This window comes from Oncorhynchus mykiss, chromosome 19, assembly GCF_057628025.1.
Source record: "Oncorhynchus mykiss isolate SJ-2025 chromosome 19, ASM5762802v1, whole genome shotgun sequence".
Classification (NCBI taxonomy): Eukaryota; Metazoa; Chordata; class Actinopteri; order Salmoniformes; family Salmonidae; genus Oncorhynchus; species Oncorhynchus mykiss.
This window is the reverse complement of record NC_143040.1, coordinates 46,854,509-46,874,788: the sequence shown is the minus strand read 5'-3', so window position 1 is coordinate 46,874,788 and position 20,280 is coordinate 46,854,509. Positions and strand designations below refer to the sequence as shown.

The following is a 20,280-nucleotide window of genomic DNA, read 5'->3' as shown; positions in this document are numbered from 1 at the left end:
GTTTATTGTGATAATGTTCAAACTAATTTGTTTATATTGGAGCGCAGATTCTTCTTCTTTGCTGATAAACATTATATAACATATTGGGATAGGAAATAATGTATTCACAGCAATACTCAGTAAGGGTTCCCTGAGATGAAATAATTGCATAGTACTGTGTTGTTCAAACATATTTGTTGAACGGGAAGTGATGTAAGGTAATACAGCAAGCACAAAACAAGTGTATGTTTGTGTACAGTCTACTCTTTTTCTTCCTGGTGTATACCACAGGCCAGGCTGTAGTGTAGAGTGGATCTGCTTTCACCTTGTGATTGAAAGGTCATTGAACAATTCTAGTCACGTGACACATTGTTCAACAGCAGAGAAAGTATTTCTAAAGACGAACCGTTGTGCCTGACCGAACCTCATCAAGGAAGTAGTAGTTGGAATTATAAAGCATACTGCACCTTCACTCTAAACACTTTCAGTGTTTTCTTTAGAAATGTTCAGTCGTATTACCATAGTGAATCTGATCCAATTCGGAATGTTCAACAGAGCTTAATTACTTCCGCTTGTGTGGAGCATTGTGCTAGAATAAAGTATGATTAGGTATTAAACTGAGATATACTCGAGCAGAGGAACTTAATTGAACAAGGGAATCGTGAGACATAAAGCAGAACACAAGAAAAGTTAGGTTATTTATAATGCGAGTCAGGTCACGACCCAACTGTGTGACTCAAATAAATGGTTTGGCTATGGGTGACGTGTCACAGAAATTCAGCCTGCCTCTCCTGTCTAACGTTAATAAAAGGTTGTGAGATGAATGACGATTAGCGCTTGACTTCACACAAATCTACTCGAATTGGAACAAAATAATTTGGGTATGCACTGTCCCCACTTGCTTCAAGATGTCCACTATTGGTGCGGTCTGCCCAACGCATCACCGGGGTCACACTGCCTGCCCTCCAGGACACCTACAGAACCCAATGTCACAGGAAGGCCAGAAAGTTCATCTAGGATATCAACCACACGAGCCACGGCCTGTTCACCCCGCTACCATCCAGAAGTCGAGGTCAGCAGAGGTGCATCAAAGCTGGGACTGAGAGACTGAAAAACAGCTTCTATCTCAAGGACATCAGACTGTTAAATAGCCATCACTAGCCGGCTACAACCTGGTTACTCAACCCTGCATCTTAGAGTCTGCTGCCCCATATACATAGACATGGCATCACTGGTCACTTTAATAATGTTTACATACTGCTTTACTCATTTCATATGTATATACTGTATTCTATTCTACTGTATTTTAGTCAATGCTACTTCGACATTGCTTATCCTAATATTTATATATTTTCTTAATTCAATTATTTTACTTTAGATTTGTGTGTTTTGTTGTGAATTGTAAGATACTACTGCACTGTTGGAGCTAGGAACACAAGCATTTCGCTACACCCGCAATAACATCTGCAAAATGTGTATGTGACCAATAACATTTGTTTGATTTGAAATGTTGAAAAATAAGACCAGATTTAACAAAACATGCTCTTTGTTGTTTGATTTACTCCCACTGTTTGGTTCAAGGAGATACACAACCAAACACACACGCTAGAAATGAAGCCTTGACCTGCTCTATAAACTATACACATGTATATTAATCTTACATGCAGATCTCATGCCCTGCTTTCCCACCCATCAGATAATAAAATACCAATTCCCTCCTACATTTCTCACATAATCCTATTTCACTGTAATGACCAGGGTATGAACTCTTCAACATACTGATTTGAATAAACAACAAGCCACATGAATGCCCTGTTTGAATGGAGTGTTTGATCAGTCAGAGGAAGGGAAGGGAGATACCTAGTTAGTTGCACAACTGAATGCATTCAACCGAAATGTGTCTTCCGCATTTAACCCAACCCCTCTGAATCAGAGGAGGCAGCCATCTGTCTGCATGGGGAGAGGAGAAGCGGCCCGCGCTAGGAGAAGAGCAGAGGGTCCGGCCTTGCCGTTGCGCTCGCCTCTCAACCCCCTGTTTACCCTATTCTCTACACAGGGACTAGGGCGCCTTGTTCTCACTCCCTCCTCTCCTGGAGCCCAACTCCAGCTCCACCACAGTGATGTCATTAGCAGGAATGATGTTTATGTTTTCCACTGTGAGAGGTGTGTGTGAGAGGTGTGTGTGTGAGGAGTGTGTGTTGCAAGGGTTGGAAGGGGTGAAAGCAGCCCTCAAGGTGATGGAACTCAGAGAGAGGGAGTGCTAGGGTCTGCAATACTGCTCCTCAACCAATCACAAAGTTATATTAGATAGATGGATACGGTGTAGATACAGTTCAAGTCAAAAGTTTGGACACACCTACTCATTCTAGGGTTTTTCTCTATTTTTATTATTTTCTACATTGTAGAGTAATAGTGAAGACATCAAAACTATGAAATAACATACTGAATCATGTAGTAACCAAAAAAGTGTTAAACAAATTAAAATATATTTTAGATTTTAGATTCTTCAAAGTAGCCACCCTTTGCCTTGATGACAGCTATGCACACTCTTGGCATTCTCTCAACCAGCTTCACCTGAAATGCTTTTCCAACAGTCTTGAAGGAGTTCCCACATATGCTGAGCACTTGTTGGCTGCTTTTCCTTCACTCTGCGGTCCAACTCATCCCAAACGATCTCAATTGGGTTAAGCTCGGGTGATTGTGGAGGCCAGGTCATCTGATGCAGCACTCCCATCACTCTCCTCCTTGGTCAAATAGCCCTTACACAGCCTGGAGGTGTGTTGGGTCGTTGTCCTGTTGAAAAACAAATGATAGTCCCATTAAGCGCATACCAGATAGGATGTCTTATTGCTACAGAGTGCTGTGTGCTGTCAGAATGCTGTGAACTCTGTAAAGCATTTATTTGGCCTACAATTTCTGGTAACACCAATGAACTTATCCTCTGCAGCAGAGGTAACTCTAGGTCTTCTTTTCCTGTGGCGGTCCTCATGAGAGCCAGTTTCATCTTAGAGCTTAATGGTTTTTGCGACATCACTGGAAGAAACTTTCAAAGTTCTTGAAATTTTCCGCATTGACTGGCCTTCATGTCTTAAATGTAATGATGGACTGTCGTTTCTCTTTGCTTATTTGAGCTGTTCTTGCCATAATATGGACTTGATATTTTACCAAATAGGGCTATCGTCTGTATACCACCCCTACCTTATCACAACACAACTGATTGGTTCAAACACATTAAGAAGGAAAGAAATTCCACAAATGAACTTTTAACAAGGTATACCTGTTAATTGAAATGCATTCCAGGTGACTACCTCATGAAGATGGTTGAGAGAATGCCAAGAGTGTGCAAAGCTTTCATCAAGGGTGGCTACTATGAAGAATCTCAAATATATTTTGTTTTGTTAAACACTTTTTTGGTTACTACATGATTCCATATATGTTATTTCACAATGTTGATGTCTTCACTATTATACTACAATGTAGAAAAAAGTAAAAATAAAGAAAACCCTTGAATGAGTAGGTGTGACCAAACTTTTGACAGGCACTGTAGATAGATACATAGGTAGATAACAACCATAAAAAAGTGTTCCACCCATCTGGCACGTCCACATAGCCTCTTCTGCCCAACTGAAGATGTGGCATCTGTCTGGTCTCTGTGGTGTACAAAACACCTATTTACAAGATCTTACAGAATTGAGCAATAACTACTCTCTGTTTTTCCACTTATTGAGCAATCCTTTCCTGCAGTTTGAGAGGTGAGTTGAGCCTTTGTAACCTTGACTCAGTTTCATGCTGAATGTTTAGTTTCTTTCATCGTCTCCGCTTCTCAAATTCCCAGTCTCTCCTCAGAGAAACACAGCTGCCCAAATTCCCAGTCTCTCCTCAGAGAAACACAGCTGCCCAAATTCCCAGACAAGCCGGCAGGAAATACCTGATGGCCCTCTCTAACCCCCTGGATTCTCTCTCACCCTCTCTGTTTCTCTCTCTCTCTCTCTCACGCACACACATACACACATTCCACATGGAACTACTGAAGAGGAAATATGACATTAGTTTGAGTCTGTTTGTCAGAGTGGGGTACCGTAGAGACGGTAATGCTACTAAATCCCTGCCTCCACCTTGTCCTGTCCCAGTTGGTTCTTGGTAAGAGCAGCAAACTGCTACCATACAACATACAGGTTCAAATGTACTAGCAATAATAAAGCCCCAGTAAATTACATTGCAGAGGTACGGGAAAAAAGTATGTCCCAGAAGAGTCCCAAGAATCACAGTCAAAATGTAAATTCTTTCAATGAACGCCCTCCACATGTTGAACTAGATGCTTGCATGGTTCGAGATATTGAAAACACAACACAGAACTTCACAAACTATTGGAAATTGGTCCAGAGGAAGTTTTGAAAGTCAGAGAAACAGTTCTATTTTCTATGACTGCCAACATAATCTACTGTATATCTAGGACTATCAGTGCTTGTGCTTAGGGAATTTTATACTGATCTCCAAATGACTCATATTCATGGGGCAATTAAATTTACCTTACCCCTAATTCTCCAGAATGGTGGATTCATGCCAGTGGTTGATGTTATGATCAAGTCAACAGGACTACAAAGAGTGTAGTGTTTTCTGAAAAGCAGGGAAGCAATGGCTGGTGCAGTACTTTCTGCAACAAGAAAATAGGTGATAGATAGCGAGAGGATTTATAATCTCTTATTCAAAAATCATGGATCACCATTGTCATTTCCCCATCCAAGTGTCCCAATAATGTCCAAATAGTCTTCAATTATTTCCTTTGCTAGTTTATTTTCCTCGTGACCAGTCATGAAAGAAGAAAAGGAGGAGAACCTTTTTAAAACTACTGAGACACATATTAAACCTGTTCTCCCTGTCTTTGGTGTATAAAAGAGAAACTCTGCCAGGACAAGAGTTAGAGGTCTCTAAAGAAACTGGATGACTCACACACAACCAAGCAGAAAACTGGACACAGCACACTCAGGGTCTGATTAATGCAGGGGCTTACCAGGGTTGGATCTAAAAAGTAAAACAAATAAAAAATACAGTATATATTAAAAATACAGTATAGATTATATATGTGTATGCATATATGTGTGTGTATATATATTTACTGCAACTGCCAACCACAATGAGTGTGGATAGCCTGCTGCTATGCTAATTGTCAGATGGGGGAGGAAAGAAGGTAGGGGGTCCACATGGATAAGTGGGTGGCCCTGCCTTGATTGGGTAACTGATTCATAGAAAAATAAAGATAAACTGCATAACAAATAAATGTGACTGGTCAATTGTGTCATTCAGGGGCTGGGCCCCCAAAAAATACATATACAAATAACATACTTTTTTTGCCAATCACAGGAATGTTCTCAATGTTCAAAACACACCAGAGAGCATAATTTACCCACAGAGGATCAATAGTTTATAAAAAAAATAATTACTGTGGATCACAGGAGGTTAGTGGCACCTTAATTAGGGAGAATGGGCTGATGGTAATGACTGGAGTGGAACCAGTGGGTGGAATGGTATCAAATACAGCAAACACATGGTTTCCAGGTGTTTGATGCCATTCCATCTGCTCCGTTCCAGACATTATTATGAGCAGTGGATGAAGTTTTATCACAAGCACATACAGGTAATTGCCAAAATAAAGGAAACACTAACACAAAGTGTCTTAAAAGGGTGTTAGGCCATCACAAGTTGCTAGAACAGCTTCAATGCGCCTCGGCATAGATTCTACAAGTGGACCTGAACAATACCAGGAAAATGCACCTCACACCATAACACATACTTTGTATCCCTCATTTACTCAAGTGCTTCCTTTATTTTGGAAGTTAACGGTATACAGTTGAAGTTGGAAGTTTACATACACTTAGGTTGGAGTCATTAAAACTCGTTTTTCAACCACTCCACAAATTTCTTGTTAACAAACTATAGTTTTGGCAAGCCGGTTAGGACATCTACTTTGCGCATGACACAAGTCATTTTTCCAACAATTGTTTACAGACAGATTATTTCACTTATAATTCACTGTATCACAGTTCCAGTGGATCAGAAGTTTACATACACTAAGTTCACTGTGCCTTTAAACAGCTTGGAAAATTCTAGAAAATGATGTTGTGGCTTTAGAAGCTTCTGATAGGCTAATTGACATATTTTGAGTCAATTGGAGGTGTACCTGTGGATGTATTTCAAGGCCTACCTTCAAACTCAGTGCCTCTTTGCTTGACATCATGGGAAAATCAAAAGAAATCAGCCAAGACCTTAGAAAAAAAATTGTAGACCCCAACAAGTCTGGTTCATCCCTGGGAGCAATTTCCAAACGCCTGAAGGTACCACGTTCATCTGTACAAACAAACAATAGTACGCAAGTATAAACACCATGGGACCACGCAGCCGTCAAACTGCTCAAGAAGGAGACGCGTTCTGTCTCCTAGAGATTAACTTACTTTGGTTCGACAAGTGCATATCAATCCCAGAACAACAGCAAAGGACCTTGTGAAGATGCTTGAGGAAACAGCTACAAAAGTATCAATATCCACAGTAAAACGAGTCCTATATCGACATAACCTGAAAGACCTCTCAGCAAGGAAGAAGCCACTGCTCCAAAACCAACATAAAAAAGCCAGACTACAGTTTGCAACTGCACATGGGAACAAAGACCGCACTTTTTGGAGAAATGTCCTCTGGACTGATGAAACAAAAATATAACTTTTTGGCCATAATGACCATCATTATGTTCGGAGGAAAAAGGGGGAGGCTTGCAAGCCGAAGAACACCATCCCAACTGTGAAGCACGGTGTGGCAGCATCATGTTGTGGGGGTTCTTTGCTGCAAGAGGGACTGGTGCACTTCACAAAATATGTGGCATCATGAGGGAGGAAAATTATGTGGATATATTGAAGCAACATCTCAAGACAACAGTCAGGAAGTTAAAGCTTGGTCGCAAATGGGTCTTCCAAATGGACAATGACCCCAAGCATACTTCCAAAGTTGTGGCAAAATGGCTTAAGGACAACAAAGTCAAGGTATTGGAGTGGCCATCACAAAGCCCTGACCTCAATCCTATAGAAGATTTGTGGGCAGAACTAAAAAAGCGTGTGCGAGCAAGGAGGCCTACATTCCTGACTCTGTTACACCAGCTCTGTCAGGAGGAATGGGCCAAATTTCACCCAACTTATTGTGGGAAGCTTGTGGAAGGCTACCTGAAACGTTTGACCCGTTAAACAATTTTAAAGCAATGCTACAAAATACTAATTGAGTGTATGTAAACTTCTGACCCACTGCGAATGTGATGAAAGAAATAAAAGCTGAAATAAATAATTCTCTCTACTATTATTATGGCATTTCACATTCTTAAAACAAAGTGGTGATCCTTAGAGACCTAAAACAGGGATTTTTACTAGGATTAAATGTCAGGAATTGTGAAAAACTGAGTTTAAATGTATTTGGCTAAGGTGTATGTAAACTTCCGAATTCAACTGTACTTACAGTCGGGAGTCCACAGTTTTGGCGGCATGCGTGCAAAATATACAGCTTGTTGCGTTGTGGCCATAGACATATAATCCATAGAAAGGTTTTGGAGCCTCTTACCCTTGCAATTTGACTGTTAAACTCATGGGTAAACTAGCAGTGGGTGCCAGCCCTGACTTGAATGGGAACTGCCATCTATGGATTATATTTCTATGGTTGGTTGCGGCTGTAGGTTTGCTTTTTGCAGATTTCAAAACACAATCTCGGAAAAAAAATTCAGTTTGGAAAGTAAATTCCCACTGCTGTCTGTAGAACAAATAGAACGTTTTTTCAGGGCCGCCCGAGTGTCGCATCTTTCTAAGGCACTGCATCACAGTGCTTGAGGCGTCACTACAGACCTGGGTTCAATCTCAGACTGTGTCACAACCAGCCGTGACCGGGAGTCGCATAGGGCAGCGCATAATTGTTTCAGCATCGTCTGGGTTAGGGGAGGGTTTGGCTGGGGGTGGCTTTACTTGGCTCATCGCACTCTAGCGACTCCTTGTGGTGGGCCGGGCACCTGCAGGATGACTTCAGTCATCAGTTGAACGGTGTTTCCTCCGGCACATTGGTGTAGATTTGGTAAGCTATTGCCACAACAAGCACATCGGCCATCACCATGAGTAGCCTATGGCTTCATCTTCATCATTAGTAGCTTACTGTAGCCTATAATATACATCTCCTCCTAATATTGTACAATCTGTGTGTCATTTCATTGGCCTGGGCTATTGCTAAATCAAGACCAGTTTAATCTCAGTTTGTCAGTGTCAGAGTAGCCACTCATTTCAGTCATTTGTGTGGTATTAAAAAAGATTCAGCTAATGTCTTCCATCATGTAAATTAGGTGGAATTGCATGAAATGCATTTTTAAAAGGCAGATTTATTTTCAGACCCTGCCCCCCAAAAAATCCCGTGGGTGGAATTATGGTCTGGGGGGCGCCATAAAAAAAAAAGTCCTGGGGTCTATGATTTCTTAAACTGGGCACAGTCTGTGGGAATTCCTATGGAACAGCACACTGTTGGCATGGCTATGGGAATGAACACACTGGCAGGCAGGGTGGCAACAGCTGGCATTTTGGGAGAGCAGGCATGTGGTGTGTACATTGACAACATTTATTTAGCCCAATAGGCTACTAGTCAATTAGTGCAGAACTTTGTGCAGTTAATCAAGGAAATATACATACTGTACGTTTCCAAGCAATAATTCCAGGCAATTAAATGTGTTGCAAATATTGGCTTCATGAACCTTTATAGCCAACAATTGAAAAACAATTTTGGTTGGCCAACCAAAAGAGAGATTGAATGCATTATCATGGATGCATAGGCCTATTCAAGGCCAATATTAAAGATTTGATAGCAAGCAAAGTAAGAAAATATAGAAGGACAACAACTATAAATCCTTCTCATTCGATGGAAAACAACTGTAAATCATGGCAAACATACTTGTTATTTTGGAGGAGTGTTTTTGAGAGTCAAATAAAATCCAGATTGCGTTTACGTAGCGCCTACTCCACGTGACTGGCGGTTTGGAAAAGTTGCTGTGAGGACCTGCTACTGCTCTTCCATCGAGACAGCAGCTGTGGCGCGCTAGTAGTCTAGCACTGCGAGAGTTTGAGGCGCTCTGTCTTTCTTTGAAATACGACTGTTGAACGAAATTAGGCTACTTCTATGTCAAAAAGGACATGCTCCCTTTTACTTTGATTGGATAACAGGAACGACTTTGCAAGTGAAAGTTCATGGACTCACGGTGATATCCTTTGAGGCTTTGACGCTTGAACCACACGTGAAACAGTCGCCTAACAAGAAGTGAGTTACTTTTATATTTACTGTTCTGTTTACTCTCGGTTTTTCACATTATGAACATGTTATATACACATAATAGCAAGTTCAAATTGTGTGACGAGTTCGTTATCTACGTTTGTACTGGACTTTCGTTCAACAATTAACATTAGAGCGCAGAGTCCTGTTTGTGTCACTGTCTTCACGGTGCCTGTAGCAAGATTCAGCTAAATATCCCCTCGACGTTGCTACTGTTAAAGGCTATCTATACATTAGTTTACGACCTATTGCACACGTCAAAACATTCATTCGATTATTCAGGATTTGAAGACTAACATCTTGTAAAATGCATGCAAAACAAGACATTTAAGTATTTTGGGCTGAAGTCTGACACCAAGTTAATTTCAGTGCTACACTGTCAAAGTAAAGTTTGTTCAAATTGTACAGAACATTCGACTATTGCAAAATATGTATTTCAAAGGCATGCAACTCACAGTACACAGCAACCACGCCGCCTAATTTTGAAGTCTGATTTTTCCCATGCTCGTAATTTTCAAACTGAGACTATGGTGTTTTGAACACTAGCTAGACATTGTTCAAACTTCAAATAGCCCCCGATCTGATTTCAAGGAGGCTTTTCTCACAAGCTTCATAGAATGGCAAATATTTCATTTATGCTCCTAATAATAATGCATCCTGCTAGTTTCATATAAGGATGCTTTATTGCAAGAGCTACATTTTCATAACCTGAAGCTCATTATTATGTGCTCATCTGTATATTAAGACATTAACTGTGGGTTGAACTTAAAAGAAAATGTCAGTCAGGCTCAGGGGAGAACGACTGACCCCTCTCATTGAAGCCACTACGTTCAAGGCCGAGCACGGTACTGCAGGCATTCTTTGCAGAAAACCGCATTTATAAGGAATGGGAAAATGGCAATTTTATATTACACTTGATGTATGTCCTTGAACCGGTTATTCCGAAATCGCACACATAATAAGTTATAAGGATAATGTAGTAGCTATTGGCAGCCTGCAGTACCCCGGTCGGAATGCTGCTTGAGATACTCAATGAGAGGGGGCAGCACTTAGCTAGCCTGCAACGTCACTACCTGGAGTAGCTCAAGCTGCTCATGTTATGTCTACGTAAATCTCCCACATGAAACGACATTTTAAGACTTCCTTGGCGTCAAATGCACTATTTGGTGTTCTCATAGGAACGAATTGTATTATGTGATCGATAGCGTTTTCCATTCATAAATAGTCATTGGTCAGGCTATTGAGAAAGTCATTGGTATTTGATTTGTTTGAATACCACACCCAGCAATAAGGAAAAGTCACATGACTATCATTGATCATAAGTTTGTTTGACTTTTATGGTTTATAAAAACCCAGGATGTCCTGTTCATATAAAACTCTTGTTGAAAGCTGTAACCCAAATGGAAGGCGGTTTTCCATGAGAAAAAAATAAATATTTACCAGGCTAATGGCCAGATACTATTGTATGTGTAACAATGCAATGCTCGGACAGCTGATTTAAAATGAGTTAGTACTTGACTTCTGCTCTCTCACACACCTGCACACAGAGAGAACATTTTCCACATTTTCACTTTAATAAATACAATTGTGTACCACATGATCCTATGGAACATTACAAGAAGGAGAATGTAGAACACAGCGGAACACAGGCTTGCTGAATCAATGGAACACATGTTCTGAAGTGAAGCACTTGTGGAAACTATCATTTTGCAGGGCTATTGGCCCTACTCCAAAACCATATCAAAGCAATTCATTGGTTATTAGTTCATGCAAATGTACATGTTGCTGTAACCTTGCTAACCTACAATATTACTCTGTCATAACTTAGTGGCTATGATATTGGACTTGAGTAATATCAAAAACCTCTTAATTTTATGTCATTGCAAAGCAATTAAGCTAGCCCCAAATGATTATGTAACAAGTCTAACAACATGTTTGTTTTGTTACTAGGGTAATTACAGTAGCCTTCAGGGTTACTCAAATGGCATGAGTGGAAGGTAATGTAAGGTGTGACCCCACTAAAATCAGGCTGTTACTAATAATTTTCCTCTGAACATTGTTATTTTTCCCAGTTCCATAGTGTTTAGGCAAGCTACAACGCTGAGCTTGAGTTTGTATTGGAGCCAAAGGGTGGAAAAAGTCATTTGGAAAATGCAATACATTTTAGCTGGGTGGTAATTGCTCATTGCAGATAAATCCTATCTCTGTATTGCCAAGTCTCTGACAGGTTGGGGCGATGCAGGGCTGCTGTTTCCACCTTATTCACCTCATCTCTTGCTCTCCTTAATACTACTTCTTATCTCCTAGCTGTTGACCAACCCAATTAACTCCAAATGCACACCACACTCCCATGAAGTATTTAATTGCAACATTTAGGCTGCTCGAGTACACCATGAACGATAGTCTATTTCCAATAGCCTATCTAACCTATTACACATGGTGTGGTGATTTTGACTGGGTTTTCTCTGAATGTCCACTGCCGTGCTTGCTGGAAGGGAAAGTGGAGACACTCCTTTTTTGTGCAATGAGAAGATAGCCGAACTAACGAGGCCAGTTTCCTGTCTTCAGTGGCTCATATAATGGAGAGTGGAGAAAAAAACATCCTTGCTAGTTTCCGATGAAGCCTCAACATGGGAACACACTGTCCCATCCCACCACTTGGCTGGAGGATGCACACATGAAATGACATCACTAGGCAAGTGTGTATGGGCAAACAACCTTAACACACTTTATACAAATTACAAAGCATATTCATGCAAAACCAACACCGCTAAGGGAATGTTAACTTCATATGGCTGCAGGGGCAGTATTGAGTAGCTTGGATGAAAATGTGCCCATTGTAAATGGACAGCTCCTCAGTCTCAGTTGCTAATATATGCATATTATTATTAGTATTGGATAGAAAACACTCTAAAGTTTCCTAAACTGTCAAAATATTGTCTGAGTATAACAGAACTGATATTGCAGGCGAAACCCTGAGGAAAATCAAAACAAGTGGCTTCTATTTTGAAAACTCCATGTTCCATAGCCTCCCTTTGCTGGATTTAAAGGGCTATGAACCAGATTCCTTTTCCTATCGCTTCCTCAAGGTGTCAACAGTCTTCAGACATAGTTTCAGGCTTTTATTTTGAAAAATGAGCCAGAACGATAACATCGCGTCAAGTGGTCACATGAGTTTTGCTTGCGCAACAGAATTTGGACAGCCATTGTTTTCCCCTCTCCTACTGTGAAAGACATTTGCGATTGATATATTATCGATTATATATTTTAAAAACAACCTGAGGATTGATTATAAAAAACCGTTTGACATGTTTCTGTGGACATTATGGAAACTATTTGGAATTTCCGTCTGCGTTGTCGTGACCGCTCTTTCCAACAAACAAACAGAGGTATTTTGGATATAAAAATCATCTTTTATGGAACAAACTGAACATTTGTTGAGTAACTGGGAGTCTCGTGAGTGAAAACATCCGAAGATCATCAAAGGTAAACGATTAATTTGATTGCTTTTCTGATTTTTGTGATCAAGCTACCTGATGCTAAGTGTACTTAATGTTTTATCGTGCGATCGATAAACTGGTTTGTCCTCGGTTTCGCCTGCTAAATAAGTTCTGTTATACTCAGACATTATTCAAACAGTTTTAGAAACATCAGTGTTTTCTATCCAAATCTATTAATATGCATATCTTATCTTCTGGGGATGAGTAGCAGGCAGTTGAATTTGGGCATGCATTTAATCCGGATGTGAAAATACTGCCCCCTGTCACCAAGAAGTTAACAAAGCTTGAAAATCCTCAAGGAAGAATGAGTAAAAAATCCCAAATCCAGATTTGCAAAGCTGATACAGACATAAAAAACACGACTCAGAGGTAATAGTTGCCAAAGGTGCTTCTGCAAACTATTACACATTTCTAAAAGTGTGTGTGTATGTGAGAGAGAAACCTATTTAATCCATTTTGAATTCAAGCTGTAACACAACAAAATGTGGAATAAGTCAGGACTTTCTGAAGGCACTTCAATAGAATGAATAGAACGGGCGTCCGCATTCAAGTCAACGATGGCATAATGGGTGGACTGGCAGCCATTGCGAGTGTACCCATTAGTGCAAAGCAGGAAGTGTACCCATCAATATGTGCTGTGATTTTTGTTGATTCAACTCCATTGACATTACGAAAAATCCATTGCATGAGCCATATCAGTTATCATTTGAATTAACATTCTACATTGGCATGGAAATGATTGCATCATAATACCAAGCAGCTATTGCCAGTATACCCGTAAGATAACCAGTCAAATTGCCAGGGTTAGAGGTTCAAAGTCCATTCTATTCATTGTTTGCTACAATACCTTGCTTGTTTCAGCAAGGGGCAAAAAATGTCAACCCGTTGTTAAGAGTCCATATTATTGCCTCCCGAGTGGCGCAGCGGTCTAAGGCATTGCATCGTAGTGCTTGAGGCGTCACTACACACCCGGGTTCGATCCCAGGCTGTGTCACAACCTGCCGTGACTGTGCGTCCCATAGGGCTGCGCACAATTGGCCCAGCATCGTCCAGGTTAAGGGAGGGTTTGGCCGGGGAGGCATTACTCGGCTCATTGTGCTCTAGCGACTTCCGGTCGTCAGTTGAATGGTGTTTCCTCCAACACATTGGTGCAGCTGGCTTTCGGGTGTAAAGAAGCATGTTTCGGAGGACGCATGACTCGACCTTCATCTCTCCCGAGGTCATTGGGGAGTTGTAGCGATAAGACAAGATTGTAATTGGATCGCAATTGGATATCACGAAAAAGGGGGTAAAAAATGAGTCTGTTATCGCAGAAATGGAGTAAACCGCACAAATGCAGTCTTCGTTAGCTGTTAGGTCCAAACGGTTATGACTGTTAATTTCATGACGCTCTTCATCCATAACCGTCGGTTACACAATTATATGGTAATTGTGCCAGTCCTACTACACTGTGCCAGTATTTCCTTACTGCTCATGTTAAGAGGAGTAGGCTTACTAAAACAATGCCCTGACCCAAACCATTCAATGAATATTTGTGCTGTTTCTCACCTCAAATGTGGCTAGTGTTCATAAATATGGGACTACATATGAAATAATGATAGTTTTATGTGGAACTATGCCACTGTTTTCAGTGAATGTTTTATTCTGCATTGTATTTCTCACCTTAGGCCTAGATCCTTAAATAAATATAGCATAAAGAACGTTGTCACCTCGTTTTTTTAAAACATTGTGCAGACAGTGAGACCATTGAGACCATCACTCTGCTGTAAGTAATCCTCTGGAACAATTTTCACGCACCTGTTGTGGAACATTTCAACTTAGACCTACATTATCTTCTACATAATGCATCCATTTCAAGCACAGTGTTTTCCCTGCCATACGCTATGCAACTGTATTCCTTTAGAAATAAATAGTATTTTTCCCAATATGAAGATTCTCATTCCTCCCCTGAAAGAAAGCTGTTTCAGAGCAGGCTCCCTCTCATCATCCTTCCTGCATTCTACTCTGTTAGAGGCCACCCCTCTACAAACTCACACTCGAGCAAAGCTGAAGTGTAGCTGTTATTCCTGTTGAGTGTGGAGCGTTCTCTAAGGAATGTGAATGGAAGATAAGCCCCAGGAATGTGATTTCCCCTGCTTATCGCCGTCTCACTGGCTCGATCTGCACACTGCCATCTGAAAACAACACTGGATGTGGCACAAAGAAAGTTAAACATAACACCTTGGCATCACACCAGGCACGGTGTTCCAACTGTGGGTTGGTTAGCGCACAGATTAGTGTTGGGCGGTATCTAGATTTTCATACCGTTTCTGTACCATACCGCACAAAACAATTCAGGCAACAGGGATCTTGATCCAGGAGGGTATTGAAGATTGAATGTCTGTAGTCTGGTACCAGTCTTTGCCACTCCATCTCATTGCCAGAGAGACTGGCCTTTCAGCAGTCCCCATGTTCAATATGCAGCTGGATTTAAGGCGTAGTTGGTTGTTGGAAATAACATGAATATGTTCCACGACAACATGGAGCCTTGAATATAGAATTAGAACTATGACAAAGTCAAAACATTTAGCTGTTAGCAAGGCACGTTATTGTATTTTGAGGCTTAAAATCAAAGCAGAGGTTTTGTGGTTGGAATTGCCGTATGTATTTAGACTGAGCAAGCAACTTGACAGATTAGTTTCATCTGGACAATCACAGTTGCATAGTAACCAGCGTATTCTGTGGAGAAAAAAGTGATAGAGTTCCAATATTTGGATAATTGTTGTAATTGGAGGATAACCCTCACAGGTTATCAACTCATCAGTTCTCCTCTCTCATTAATGAATGAATGTTCATATTTGAAGATGACAGAGAGGCCAGTTTCTTTGGCAATGACAAGGAGTGGTTCGGAGTGGAATGTTAGCTAAAAAGACTCTTACTTAGGCTAGACTGTCTCTGCTGTAACTAAAAAGCTTGATCTAGCCACTTAGCTAGCAAGTTAGCAAAACAAATGCATAACTGGAGCCCTGAGCTGTGGCTATATACTTTATTTGGCCCCTCCTACATTTCTTGTTATACTTAATTTATAGTCATAAGCATTGCCATATCATACCGTCAGTATTTCGAAATACCCCGATATATCACCCAAGCCTATTTCAGATCCTCTGTTTTCTGAAGGATTCTTCAAAGGGTTGTTAACCATTAACTGTAAATGTCAGAGGAAAGTAGCTGTAACAGCATTCCAAATTTCTCACTATACCAAAGATTAAACATAAACAATCAGGAATCAGTAGTTTCTTGATTTTTCTGTTTTTTTTAGTGTTTGGCAATTCTGGAAGATGTCAAACTAATTTAATTGGCTTTGTGGTAGCCTACACTTTTGCAAATCTGCACCTGTCCTATCGTTGTGAAGCTCTCTGAGCCTGGCTGTTGTGCCAGAATTCTATTGGCTTGTGTAAAGAAGTAAGCAGGGAAAGGAGTGGTGGGGAGTGCTGAAAGTTTTGGCTGTAGGTTAAAGCAAAGCACCCTTACTCAAGAGGCCTCTTGAGAGCCGTGTGCTCTGGCTGAACAGATTTCACATTAACACGCTGAGCGAAAGGAGAGACTGCACTCGGCACTGCTCCCTCCGTTCACCGCTTGGCGAGGTACAGTGAATTAAGTGTTTCTGGGAAGGGAGGGATTGTCACTGGAAAATGGGGTGACGGACAGGGTTACAACGCGAGTCTCAGTTTCAGTGTTGTAAAGTATTTATGTAAAAATACCCCCCAAAAATACTTTAGTACTTTAAAGTATCTACTTCACTATTTATTTTTTACAACTTTTACTTCACTACATTCCAAAATAACTTCTTAGGGCTGAGATCCCGCTAACGGAATTGATATGACAACAGCCAGTGAAAGTGCAGGGCGCCAAATTCAAAACAACAGAATTCCCATAATTAAAATTCCTCAAACATACAAGTATTTTACACCATTTTAATCATACACTTCTTGTTAATCCCACCACAGTGTCCGATTTCAAATAGGCTTTACGGCGAAAGCACCACAAACGATTATGTTAGTTCAGAGCCAAGTCACAAAAAAACACAGCCATTTTTCCAGCCAAAGAGAGGAGTCACAAAAAGCAGAAATGGAGATAAATTAATCACTAACCTTTGATCTTCATCAGATGACACTCATAGGACTTCATGTTACACAATACATGTATGTTTTGTTTGATAAAGTTCATATTTATATTTAAAAAATCTCAGTATACATTGGCGTGTTACGTTCACTAGTTCCAAAAACATCCGGTGATTTTGCAGAGAGCCACATCAATTTACAGAAATACTCATCATAAATGTTGATGAAAATACAAGTGTTATACATGGAACTTTAGATACACTTCTCCTTAATGCAACCGCTGTGTCAGATTTCAAAAAAGCTTTACGGAAAAAGCAAACCATGCAATAATCTGAGTACGGCGCTCAGAGCCCAAACAAGCCAAAAAGATATCCGCCATATTGTACAGTCAACAGAAGTCAGAAATAACATTAGAAATATTCACCTACCTTTGATCTTCATCAGAATGCACTCCCAGGAATCCCAGTTCCACAATAACTTTTTGTTTTGTTTGATAATGTCTGCCATTTATGTCCAAATAGCTCCTTTTGTTAGCGCGTTTGGTAAACAAACTCACAAAGCACGTTCATTAGGAGCAGACAAAGTCAAAAAGTTACGTTACAGCCCCCAGAAACATGTCAAACAAAGTATAGAATCAATCTTTAGGATGTTAACATAAATCTTCAATAATATTCCAAACGGAGAATTCCTTTGTCTGTAGAATTGCAATGCAACAGAGCTCGCTCTCACGTGAACGAGCGTCACGAGCTCAAGGCATTCTGGCAGACCTCTGACTCATTCCCCTCTCATTCGCCCCCACTTCACAGTAGAAGCATCAAACAAGGTTCTAAAGACTCTTGACATCTAGTGGAAGCCTTAGGAAGTGCAACATGACCAATATCCCACTGTTTCTTCAATAGGGAATGAGTTGAAAAACGACCAACCTCAGATTTCCCACTTCCTGGTTGGATTTTTGCCTGCCATATAGGTTCTGTTATACTCAGACATAATTCAAACAGTTTTAGAAACTTCAGATTGTTTTCTATCCAAATATACTAATAATATGCATATATTAACAACTGGGACTGAGTAGCAGGCAGTTTACTCTGGGCACCTTATTCGTCCAAGCTACTCAATACTGCCCCCAGCCATACATTTTTAAAGAAAATAATACATTTTCCCTAAGACCCAAAAGTACTCATTATATTTTGAATGCTTAGCAGGATAGGAAAATGGTCCAATTCACACACTTATCAAGATAACATCCCTGGTCATCCCTACTGCCTCTAAACAGCCATCACTGACATAGAGAGTCTGCTGCCAACATACGGACTCAAATCTCTGGCCACTTAAATACAGACTTAATAAAGGTATCACCAGTCACTTTAAATAACGGCACTTTAATGTTTACGTATCCTACATTACTCATATCTATATACTTTATTCTACACCATCTACTGCATCTTGCCTATGCCGCATGCCATTTCTCATATTTATATGTCCATATTAATCATCCCTTTACATTTGTGTATTTGTGTATAAGGTAGTTGTTGTGAATTTGTTAGATTACTTGTTAGATTTTACTGCATAGTCGGAACTAGAAGCACAAGCATTTCGCTACACTCACATTAACATCTGCTAACCATGTGTATGTGACCAATACAATTTGATTTGATCTGGCGGACTCACTAAAAACAAATGTTTTGTTTGTAAATTAGTGTTGGAGTGTGCCCCTCTCTATTCATGAATGTATGAAAATGGTGCCATCTGGTTTGCTTAATATAAGGAAGTATATTATAGCAATTACGTTTGCTTAAGTATATTTAAAACCAAATACTTTTAGACTTTTACTCAAGTAGTATTTTACTGAGTGACTTTTACTTTAGTCATTTTCTGTTAACATGTATTTACTTTTTCTATAGTATGACAATTGGGTACTTTTTCCACAGCTGGTTGTTTTCACCATTGCCAGGCAGTGTCGGAATGTGAGGCTGATGTAATTCAAACCATCACTGAAAAGTGAAATCCACCCTCAATCTCCAAGGTCCTCCCTTCCGTCCCTCACGCTTCAGTTGCCCACCTGAGGCAGGATATAGACTCACCACTATCTGCCGACAGCTTTGAGAGACACGGGGAGCCTTCTCTCTCAGCTGGAGGATGATAGTGGATCGGTAGGGACACCCAGGATTAGGGCTACTATCTCTCTCCCTCTCTCAATGCCTCTCTACCCCCTTCTTAAGGTGACAGTAGGACCATTGACATTTGATGTTCAGGTTTACTAGTGTCTTCATATGATTTGTGTTTGAGGCCACCTCTCAAAACAAAATCGAGGTTTTCATATGTTTTATTCATACGCATAGGTGTTTCCACTTCAATTAATTTAATTGAAGTTCTGAATTACTAGAGAATCATTTGTACAGAGATTGGTGGGCACCACTGGGCTGAAATGGTGGAAGAACAAAGTGTTTCTGTTTTTTATAGGAAACTGAACACGGCCCTATCCGTTTGTGTACGCCTGTGCCGTTTTAAGATTAAGTAGGACTAGGGTTGCACATTTTGGGGAATATTCAGAGGTGGGAATTAACGGGAATACATGGGAATGAATATTAATAGCATTTAAATGTAGATGTTTTTTGCATTGGATATATTTACCTTATCATAAGTAGACATAATTGCAAGTGATTTAAATCCTTCCAGTAGAAAATAAACTATTTTAGTTAGGAATTGAACATTAATTAAATTAGTTGATTCTTCAAATGGGATTATTTCACTGAACAACAAAAGGGAATATTGAATGATCCCCAATGATCCATCCCATCTCCCAAAACATGTTCAACATAGTCTAGAAACTAAAGCTTTGGTTGTCTTCCCCTCAGGCTTCCATGTCTCTCCATGCCCTGGATCTCCTCAATGTCCAACTCTTGAACATCAGTCTCTGAGGCCTCATCTTCACTGTCACTTTCCAGCCCTGTTGAGGATGGCTCGTTGTCAGGCTCAAAAAGCCTCAAATTTGCCCGGATAGCCACCAATTTTTCAACCCTTGTATTGGTCAGCCTATTGCGTGCTTTGGTGTGTGTGTGTGTGTGTGTGTTCCCACACAAGGGCCAGTTGCGCTCTGAGGCGGCTGATGTTGGTGGGATTTGGAGGATGGAGGCCACAGGAGAAAGAGCCTCAGATCCACAAAGTCCCTTCCACCAGGTTGCTGATGTAATATGGCAGTCGTGCCAACATATCTCATCTCCATCCTAAAGCCCTTGATTGGAAGTGTACTTTGCCAGACTGCCAAGAACCTTGCCCTCATCCAGGCCAAGGTGGCGAGACGCGTTAGTGATGACACCATAGGCCTTGTCAATCTCTGCACCAGACAGGATGCTCTTGCCAGCATACTTGGG

The 20,280-nt window shown here is 40.6% G+C and overlaps 1 protein-coding gene across 4 annotated transcripts in view; it reads left to right on the top strand.

The window, feature by feature from the left end:
- Positions 1-8,560: 8,560 nt before the first annotated feature.
- Positions 8,561-20,280, top strand: part of stxbp6 (syntaxin binding protein 6 (amisyn)) — a 156,915-nt gene continuing 145,195 nt past the window's right edge. For 3 of the 4 annotated variants that reach the window (XM_090209607.1, XM_090209606.1, XM_021574104.3), the window contains exon 1: positions 8,992-9,297. The gene's annotated coding sequence lies outside the window, so the exon portion shown is untranslated. Of the gene's footprint in view, positions 9,298-20,280 lie in introns of all 4 variants that reach the window. The other variant, XM_021574105.3, reaches the window with a different exon arrangement.